We start from the raw sequence: 11,719 nt of genomic DNA on the forward strand, positions 1-11,719 counted from the left end.
CATAACTTACCCTAAAATGGGACATGTCATAATACGGGACCTCAAACCTATACCATAGACTATGGTGCTTTAAAGAATAAAAAGGATGGGGTATCCCACCTCTTAGTTCAAAATCCAAAGCTAAGATAAATGTAGTTTAAAAGGTACTAAGATGGTGGAAGGAAATCAATTCTCAATTCTTATGACATAGGCTAAGGGTAGAGGGTCTGATGATAGATAGCAAGTGTGATACCATTCAATATATTATAGGTTTCCTAAACCTAAGGCCTTATGATATTTAATAGATCATGAGAATAAATATGACCCACCCTATAGATTGAGTCATGTCTTCCTCAAGGTCAAAAGGGTTGGCCTAAAGCAAAGGTAGTTTTTAGACGCCTCTATGAGCACCTAAGGCTATCTATGACAAACCACTAGTCCACTTAGGATCAACTAAAATTAAACCTAGATTTGTTTGGATCACTTAGGCTCAATTGGGGTGACTATAGTCTAAGAGGTGAGGAGATTCACCAAGCAAATCGAGGACCATTATGGTAATCTAAGGATCATAGTACTAGTCCACTTAAATCATCTAAGGGAACTAGAACTAAATAGGATGGTCTCTAGAAGGACCACAATCATCTTAAATAATTGAATGCATCATACTAGCTAATCTAAAAGATATGGAGGATATTAGGTTCTCTTTGGTCAATTGATTAAGGCTAGGGTAAGAGGATGAAAAAAGCCCTATCAAAGAGTTTGAGGTCATCTAAATTGATTTATAAGATGGTTTTTGATCCATCAAAGATCATATAATTAGGAGAAGGCTAGAGTTTTGTTGAAAAGTCATTATGTAATCCAAGCGTCATGTGAGATCATCTAGGCTAATCATTATCCAAGGTCTATAATCTCTTAGAAGTAAGCTAATAGAGAGTATGCTAAGTCACATAAGGCCCATGAATGAGAGCTAAAGTAGAAAGGTGTTAAAGGATCTTTGATAACTAAGCCAGGTGTATTTTAAAATTTAGAATTTTTATGGGTTTTAATAAAAGCTGAAAGGGGAGTTAAATCTCAAATATTTTTTATTTTAAAATAATTTATCACGCATCATTTTATATTTCTTATTAGCTTTGAGAAACTTCTAAAATCACCTAAATAAACTTCTAAAATCACCTAAATATCTAAAATTAATATCTATATATATGGTGTCTTGATATGCCATAAATATTTAGCTCATAATGGCAGTAAAGGGACCCAAAGGGGCTATGGCTAAAACCAAAGATCTAGATTTGGACTGACCATATCCAAATTACATATGAACAGTTTGCTGGCTTTCAAAGGGCTCCGTCACACCTAAAGGTGAGAATAGAACACCTGAGGTCTAGCCCTATAATGTCTATATATGAATAAGAAAAGTAATAGTTCATAGGTGTATCAAAATGGTTCAATAGGCCTGGTTCATAACCAACTCGAATGAACCTGGGTATAAACGGGCTGACCCTAACTTGACCTAATTTTACAAATCTGTCAGGAATTCCAACCAGGATAAAATCCACACGGATTATCGGGTTGACCTAACCCAACCCATAAAGCCACCAATGCAGATGTCGTGCACTAAGTCCAGATGCGAACACAAGTGCACTGTGAATAAGTGGTGAGTCAACGAATGCATGGCTCGGATGCTGTCCGCATCTTCAATTCAAGTTTATTTTGGGTTTTGGCTCAACTCGAATCTGACCCATTTTGTAAACATGCCAAAAACTCAAACCCAAATTTGACCCGTATGGCAAACAGGTTTACCCAAATCCAAAATTTTTTAGATCTGGTTCGAGTCATGTTTTGGGTTATGTCAAATATTGATAGCCCTACTAGTTCATGTGTGCAAGTGTGCGCACCCATAAAAGGAGATGTGTAAAATGTTCTAGAAATTATTTCTCATACAGGGCTATGATCAAATGGATTGAGTGGAGACCAAGGAATGCATGCACACCTCAATAAAATAAAAGGGGCCTCACTTAAGGATTATGACTCATAGAGTGAGACATTTATATAAATATATTGTAAATAACATAAAAGAACACGAGTATGTATTAACAAAATGATATAAATAATCATGGCCAATATTTAACATAATTAAGTTTTCATGCAAGGAAATAAATATGTTAAAGTAGATACATAAAATAATGCATGGTAATCAACAACTGCCTCCTTAAAATCATGCAGCTCTCAATTTATACGATAATATCATTGTACAATACCCTACGCTAGACAAAATATCACATGAAACAATGCTCCAACAATTGCATAATATTTTATCAAAATAAAGTGACATGCAAATTGAGGCATCTAAATGGGATGCATTTATACACAAGAGATCACAAAGTGGCGAAATGATTACGTGTAATCACCTAAACCTGTCTGAAAGCCAATCACAACGTGGAACATCACCAAAATGATGTGTACCATTACTGTGTAACGTTGTGTATCAGGTGCCATTGTGTATCCTGATTGGCCTCCGGACAGTCCTGTGATCCCACGCAATAATCTCTCCATAAAGTGGCACTATTGTTGGTGGTAAAAATTACAAAATCATGTATGCATGGTGCACATAATTTTAATTTTAAATCCTTGAAAGAATTCATCAAACAAATTTGGTCAATAAAATTAAAGACTAGAATAGATCTACATTTTATGGAGATAAACTCACTATAATTTATGTGAGTGAAGAACTTCAAAATTCATGAACCTTAAAGTTCCCTTGTTTTTTAATATAAAACAAAAGAAATGATTTTTATAGAGCCATTAAGCTAAAATATAATAAGGCTCAGTTTTAGATAATTTTTTTGGTGCTTTCTAAAATAGTTTTCTAGTACAAAATTTTTTGTATTAAAATTTTTTGTATAGAAAGCAATAAAAAGCTGTTCCAAATGAAGTCTAAGATGAACTTAAAAAAAATGGTCAACATTTTTATTTTTTCTTATATGTATATGAGAAAATAAAGTCCACATGATATTTTTAAAAGAAGAATATCATCCTAGTTTATGCAATTCAACATGAATAGCTAATCAATGTTATTAAGGCATTTTCTCAAATGAATAACATGCAGGGATAGTGAGCACCTGTTGATGATGTGTACTCAAGTTTTACTCAATCAGTTTGTTTAGTTCTTACTTTGTTTCTACTATGTAAGCTACTATAAGGGTATAAATAGGCTATATTTTTTCTATTTTGGTGAGGAAGGGAAAGTTCTGGGGCGAGAACAACAAAGGGAGTTCTTTATTTGTTTCTTCTTCTCTTAGTGTAAACTTCTCTTCTATTATATTTGAATATAACAAGTGAGACTTAGGCATTAATTGATGCATGAGTGATTATCTTTTGATTTTTAATTTTCATATTTTGCTTAATAGTTTAAAAGAAAGGCTTCAACAACACCAAAAAGAAATGAATTTTTTAATATGAATATTGTGAAGGTCTATATACGACATATATTGAAATATTCTAATTATTAATAGTTCTATGGAGTAAGAAAATATATGAATAAATTGTATATTTAATATTAACCTCTAATTTGCTATTGTAATAGTTATTAATAATTTCATATTATTTAATATATAATTCAAAAGCAACATTTTTTTATTGTTAGACTTAGAGCAATATTGGTGGAAAGCCTCCTTTAAAGGAACAATTATTACGTCCTCCGACCGGACGTAGAGGAACGTCCGGTCGGAGGCAAATTCATGCAAAAAAATGAGTTGTATCGAGCAAATACCGAGCAATACCAAACAATAATGAAGAATACCATCATTTGAAGAACCAACACCGAGTTATACCGGGCTTTACCTAGCAAATACCGAGTTATACAAAAGTTGTACCATGTTTTTCTCAAAAAAACTCGGTACAACTCGGTATTTATCGGTACAGCTCGGTATAACTCGGTATTGGTCTTCAGAGAACGGTATTTCTCATTATTATCAAATAATACCTAGTTGTACCGAGCAAATACCTAATTTTTTGGCGGGAAATTTCCTCCGACCGGACGTTCCTCTACGTCCGTGCACCAGACGTAATAAAAGTTCCCTTTAAAGATTAAAAAAGTACAAAAGTAGAAAAAGACAAGTTATAACCAATGATAACTAATTAAGTTCCCGTCTATTTTTTAACAGGAAATCGAACTCTAGATACTTTGCTGATGTCCTTTTAGGGGTTTCATCTTTTGTGTTGTTTCCAGATCTTAAAACTTTGAATTTTTATGGATTGGCATTGCTTTGGATTTTGAAAGAAGAGGTTTTTGCACTTCCTGGTCCTTTTAAGTTTTCTTTAGTCGGAAACTTTCCTAATCGTAGGCCTTCTCTAGCTTTGATAAAAAAAAAAATTTTAACCTAAAACTTTCCAATGAGTTTTCATTTACTCTATTAGATCCTCAACATGTTTTGATAAAACTGAGCAGTGATATAGATTATTATAGAGTTTTTTAATCACCATTCATATTTTGTTAACAATTGTTTCATGAAACTAACTAAATGGTTCCCTTTTTTGACATCAACGAGGAATCACCCATTGTTCTGATTTGAGTCTCCTACCAATACCTATGCTTGCACTTGTTCGTGTTGTGTATCTTAAATAAGCTTGGTGTCTTTTTGGCTATCCCCTTCATACTAATACTGCCACTTTGATTGGCTCTCGTCCGTTAGTTATTTAGGTGTTGGTGGAACTGAACATTACGAAATATTATCTGATAGTGTTTGGTTTGATCCTAAAAAATTAGGTTATATACAAAACATTGTGATGGATGAATTCCCCTCCTTTTGTGAGGGTTTCAAACGATTGGGTCATTTTAAAAAGGAATGTATTAGCCTTCATCCTTATTTAGCTGAAAAATCTCTTATTAATGTTAAATTGGTGAATGCTACTGGTAAAGAAACATATCAGTTAGCTCTTTTTAAGTCTAAAGGTTTTACTATTTCTTCCACTTTAGTTCCTGCTATCATCGATCTTGAAGTGTCTTAAGTTGATATAGGGGAAGACATTGTAGTTGGTGCTAGGGATAATAGCACTGTTCAGGAAAATATTTTTGTTCCTTTGGCTGGTTTTGATTACTCAAAGTCTCTAATATGGAATCAATTATTGATATTAATTATTCTCCTATTTCTTATGAGGCTTTGGTCTTATTAGGATTCAAGAATTCTCTTGTGAATGGATTAATTGATGGCACTTTTGTTGATAATACTAATTGTTTGCTCGACCCATCAGGTGTTGTGAGGAATGTTGGGGAAGTGAGCATTGGTAATTGTTATGCTTTACTGGAGGATGCAATTATGAAGTTATTCATGTTGATAATGAGGGATTTACTTCAACGACTAGAAAAAAAATAAAAAATCTAAAGTAAAAAGATTATGCAGAACTTTAAATAGATTGCTACTAACTCTACTCATTTTAATGCTTCTGGACTCTTCTCTTTCTTGTTTCTTCTAGGGTGTGGTCTTTCTGTCTTTTATTTTGGGCTCTTTATTCTTATGTCAATGGTTTGGTTATTGGTCTTGCTCAGTGTGGTGGTTGTTCTTAGGTGTTATATTGGGTGTTGTGTGGCTATTCTATTTCTTATTTTGGGGGGTTGATTTGGTGTGGTGTTGGATGTGCTGTTGGTGGTCGTTCTTGGGCGTGACCTGGGTAGTGTCTCCCTATTTTATTCCTTGTTGAGTGTGGCTGGCTGTTGGTGGGGTGAGTTTTCTTGTCTTGTAGATCTACTGGTTTGTGGTTTATGCTATTGCTTCTTTTCATGATGTTTAGTTTGGCTCCATGCCAGGTATTATTTAGCTAGTGGTAGGTGGTGGATGATGGCCATCGAAGTTGGCGGTCGAAAATGATGATCATGAATGGATGTTGGTGACTAGTGGTCATTGGCAGCGGTTGCCAATGACAACTATGGTGGCAGATGATGATGATGGTCTTGGTCAGGGGTCAACGATGGTGGCAGTATTTGGTGATCACTGTAGATTGTGGGTGGAGATAAGATGATGAATTTTTGTTGTATTTGAAACTAGCCCAAACCTGAATAGTTCTAAATACCCAATTATGAACTAGAGAGTAAATTTAAAAAATATAAAAATTTTAAACTTTAAACCAAACAACAATATTCTTAAAACCTCAGCATTTGTAATACTTTACACCCCTTTAACTTTAAACCAAATAGTTCAAACTGAGCATGTAAGTGAACCTAACATTTGAACTTGTGTCAAATACTATTTGTTCCCAAAGATCAAGCTAAACTAAGAGCCTAGAACAATTCATGTGAACTTCATAATTACAATCAACCATATTGGAGAAATAAATTCATTATAAAAAAAGAAAAAATTAAACATAAGTGGTACACATCAAACAAAAACTAGTAGCCAAGACAAGTACCCTCTCTCAAGCCATCCAATCCTTCTTATAATACATCAAGAATTAAAATTATAAGTTCATAGGCCACATTAACAAACAAATTTATTGACTTATATTCCACAAATACATTTCATAATAAATTAACCATTGTAGTTGATGGAAATACAATTATGATTAATTTAAATTTAAGTTAAATAGCTAGGTGTGCACAAAAAATACTACAATCAAAAGCTTACATCAATCATTTAATGCTTATGCTCTCCAACAACTTAAGGCTATATAAGCGGCCTATTATCATTTTCCAATATTCTACTTAAGCAAATACTTGATTACACATGGAATGTGAATGTTAATCATGTAATCATCCCATTCAATGTGCATGGGATCAAAATCAAACAACTTTATCTCATCATTATTCACCATTGCCTTTCTCAAACATTCTAAGTTAGAATCATCAAAGCTGCAGTCAATCACAATATTTAATAAGAATGTTATCGATATCTCAAATATAATGAGTATAATTATTTATAACTCTTTACTCATAAACTTGAGTTTACCTTCCCTTAAATAATGTATATGGTGCATAGATATCAGCAAGGCGGATCATACGCTTATATTCCCTTCAATATGTCTTGTATTGTTGAGTAAACAAACCAAAAAGAGCTAGATTCATCAAGCGCAAGCCCTAAACAGGAAGCCACAACACCAAATGATATTTTGTTAACCACTCTCCCTTGAATAATAAGCTCAAGTTAAAATCAGATATCAAGAATTACATACTCATATCCATTATATATATAAAGAAATAATTAAAAAAAAATCTAAAAATGAAATAGAGTTTACCTCAAGAGGTAGGCGATAATGAAGAAGCATGTATATATGAAAACTTGGCATTGTTCTTTCAATGTGAAGTTTATTTGCCTTGATTTCCTTTCCATCACTACAGGTCTGACGGTTCTTCACTATATATTGGTAGAGACATTTTTCAATTGTTGAAATTTTCACCAAGTTTCTTACAGATGAACTCACATGATATATGACTTCTGAATGTTGATTTGAATGTGCTGCTATTGCTAAAATCATGGCATTCACCACCATGTCTCCAGGAATCTATCAAAGTTAGAATGCTTGAATAAGTTATAATGATAGAGTTAATTTTATATTGGCATTGTGATATATTTTAGGTGCATAAATTTGCCTTTATTATGTATATGAAACCAATATTTTATGTAAGGTTTATATATATCAACATATTTTTTTCATGTAAATATGTAGCATCAATGCAAATAAAGATAACTGACCAAATCTAAAACTACTTCTGGATCTCCTAAAACGCATGAAATATTCCCCTTTGCATAACAAAGTATTATACTATCAATTGTCCTACAACATCAAGTAAATTTAACTTAGATCAAGAAGAAAATGTTAAAATGTTATAATAAATATATAAAACATTGGAAATTGTATATGGGCTTACCTAGCTCCTTCTATCCAACCTGCTGGTAATGAGTATTTGTAGACACTTGTTATAATTGTTGGGCACATAATGACTAGTGGCATGTCTCCTCTTAAATGACCTAGAAGCATTTCTCCCATGGCTTTTGTAAATACTTATGTATTTGGCTAGCCATACATTCTAGCCCTACAAGAACAAATAAAACAACTTACTAGCTTAAGATAGCATAGCCCTGTAAGAAAATAACAAACAAATAATTTGAATAGCTTATAATAACATGGAAAAATTGATAACAAAATGTTATATCAAAGAGGTTTTGGTTTATTGTTTTAAGAATAAAAAATTCATCTATATAACATTATTATTCAAAGAATAATATTATCTATCAAATGCAATATTTTCTATTTAGTACTAACTAAATATTATATTAAACATTAAATATATAAATGATAGTTATGATTTTTTTTTTTTCACAAATAGCTTGATCATTTATGCCATTAGATTAAGGTGCCATATATATGCCAACAATTAAGTGCAAAACATCTTTTAAGAAAGTGTAACTATAACATGCCATCAATTCAAACAAGTGATATTTACTAAGAACATTTTATTAAATGAAAAAAAAAAGTAAAACCTTTGACTTCCCAATTCCTTCATAGCAATTTTTTCAGCTTCTATTGTTGAATTTTGCTCACGGAGTTCTTTCTTTCGATCTTCAACAAGCCTTAGCTCTCCTTCGATGTCTAAATACAAATCCTTATTCAATGCTTCACCAAAGTGAAATGGCTTCTCTGATATTATACCGTCCTTTACACCGTCTACATAAGCTCATCAACACAAATATAATCATAATAAGGGTAATGACAAATTAAATATTAGTGAGACTTACAAATGTCATTTAATAAAAAGTTATAAAATAAGTAATGATGAAAATTTCATGTGTGTATCTATTCAAAAATAATTTTAATAATTCATCATAATTTATATCAAAAGATATTTTATTTTTGGTTAGCATTAATTAATTAACCTGTTGATACATGGAGAATCATCTTGACTTTTGTGCATTGCTTTGCAAACTCCAATACATGCTTGGCTCCCAAGGTATTGATATTCAAAGAAACAACATATCTAGAAAAGACACACACAAATAAAAATAAATAAAATAATAATAAAAGTTTTATGTAATATATATTAATTAACCTCAAACTCTCTTCACGTTATTTAAATTATTAAATTTTCTAATTACCTCTCATAAAAGTTGGTAGTTGCAGCCACATTGACAACAATGTCAATCTCCTCCCATAACATTTCTCTAAGATTATAATCCTCAATCCCTAAATTTTCAAAAATAATATCTCCTGCAACTGAATAAACCGTCTTGGATATAAATGAATCAAAGTTCGACCCATGTTTCTCTTTAAGAACATCAAAAAGATCCTTTGCAAACACCTGATTAAGGAAGTGATTATCCATTCATATTGTAATATTATATTTATTAGTAGAGCTATGGAGAAAAAAATATAATTAATAATGATAAGCTAATAGTATATTTAAAATTAGTAATGCTAGTGAGGTTTTAACCTCTAATTTGCTATTATAACATTTTTTAATAATTTCATATTTTTCAACATATAATTCAAAATTTAGCAACATTTTTGTATTATTAAAATAAAAAGCATTGGTGGAAAGCCTCCTTAAATGATTAAAGAGGAACAAAAGTAAAAAAAAAAAAAAAACTTATAACCAACAATTGTTAATTAACTTGCAGTCCTTCACCAAGTTATATTAAGAGGAAATTATACTCATATTATATAATTTACCCTAAAATTACAAAATTACCCTATCTAAGTAACCTATTAATAATTTCCATAAAGAATAAACCTTGATAACAAGTCACATGAAGAGCTAAATTTTATGTTCAAATTTTGAAATTTGTTAACTAATCACTCAAATCAACACACACACACACTCTCTCTCTCTTTCTATAAATATTTTATAACAATAATAGGTTTGGCTTGAATCTGTGAAAATCTTATTTAAAATTGACCAAGTTTCATAAACCCAAGCCTTGCTAGCGCAAAGTCAAAATTTTTAATTCAGGTGTTGATCAACCTATTTGAACTCTAGTCAAAGTCCTGTCTAACGGCTCAATATGATCAATAATGATAAATATTAAAAAGATAGTTATACCTCATTTTGCACGTGCTCTGCAACCAATTTGGCATCCTCAGCTCTCACAAGAAGGAAGAGTTTCTTCACATTAGGTTGAACTCTAAGAACCTTCTCCACAAAGACTTCAAACCAAGCAACAAACAAGAACATGCATTAGAACTATATCTTTAAACTTTTGAAAGTGCAACCAAGGCTTTGTTTGGACCGACTTTCTTACTGCTTCTTAAAGTAGCTTTTTAGTAAAAAAATTTAAATTTTTGTACTTAAAAACTTCTTTAAGAAGCAGGAAAAATTTTTGTACTAAAAAGCTGTTTTAAGAAGCAGGAAGAAAGCAATCTCAAACGAAGCCTAAAACAAAATCTCATGTTATATAAGGCATATTAATAGACGAAATGGTTTGTGAGATAATACTCTTTGCTACAAAACCAGTGGCACCAGTGACAAAGATGCTTTTATCCTTTAAGTACTCAACTATACTACCTATCTCCATTGTGAGCCAATAGTTTTTATATAAAAACTATCAACAAAGAAATATAAGGAATCAAAGAGATGTAGATTTAAGAGAAGTTTCCTTAGGCATTTATTTATATACAAGATGGGATGGCATATGGAATATGTCCAAGAGATATCCTTTTCTTAAAGTGATAATTAATATGGTCAGAGGTTGGCCTTGTATTATGATTATTATTAATATTTACATTTTTTTTCTTTTTATTGTAAGACATCAATTCAAGCATATTTTTTCATACTATATATATATATATATATATATATATTAAAAAAAGTTAATTATCTTGCCTAATATTTTGAATTGCATTAAACTCAGTAGTTATACTTAATGCAATAGGATTACTTATTAAATTGTCGTATTTATGAAATTGAAGAAAATAGCTCTAATCAAATCAAAGGAAACAATATGGTGATTTCATATCATAAGGACGGAGCCAAAATCTGTTATTAGCGGCGACATAAATTAATGATATTTAAAATACTCTTTCTTTTTTTTGGATAATTTTTTTTACCTTTTAATTTAATAGTTTATATGAAATAATTTTCCGATCATTCAATATCAATATTTATTTTTTATAAATTATTAAATTAAAAAAATGTATTAGTTGTTTAACATTAAAATCTACTTTTTTTTCTTTAAATGTTTAAGTATTAGTGTTATTAAAAAAGAAATTTATAATGTAACCCGGAGATTGTTATCCTACTGTCGACAATACAGAAATATAGTTTATTAGATTATCAAATTTAAAATTACTTTCAAAAGATATTTGAAATTTAAAATTTTAAGGAAATCATATATTATACAAAAATATAATCTCATCGGTAACAAATTATTCTAATTATTTGTAATCAAATTATTCTGCATTAAAAATAATTATTAAAACTTATATTATTTATTATAAAATAGTTATCAAATACAATTAGATTAGATAATTTTAAAATTACTACTCGTAATGAATTACATTAGTAATAATGTAATATTGAAGAAATCTGATCTTGGTATTACTTTTAGTTGTAATATGCTGTAACTAGGAGAGGAATGAAAGTTGAAGAAGGGAAAACAGCAATAACTATTGTAGAAAACTAAAGACTGAGGAAGCTTAATTATGGCAAACATATTTGGCATAACTTTCAATTTTTTCCCACCCCTTTACTTGTTAATTATAGCTAATATATAAAGGTTTTAATACTGAGTACTTGTGCTAGATAGAGTGGAATAGC

General features: G+C 30.8%; 1 pseudogene; it reads right to left on the reverse strand.

The window, feature by feature from the left end:
- Positions 1 to 6,669: 6,669 nt before the first annotated feature.
- On the reverse strand, positions 6,670 to 10,478 carry LOC110114963 (annotated as a pseudogene).
- Between the last annotated feature and the right edge of the window lie 1,241 nt (positions 10,479 to 11,719).

The sequence above is a fragment of the Dendrobium catenatum genome, unplaced genomic scaffold (genome assembly GCF_001605985.2).
Source record: "Dendrobium catenatum unplaced genomic scaffold, ASM160598v2 fragScaff_scaffold_211, whole genome shotgun sequence".
Classification (NCBI taxonomy): Eukaryota; Viridiplantae; Streptophyta; class Magnoliopsida; order Asparagales; family Orchidaceae; genus Dendrobium; species Dendrobium catenatum.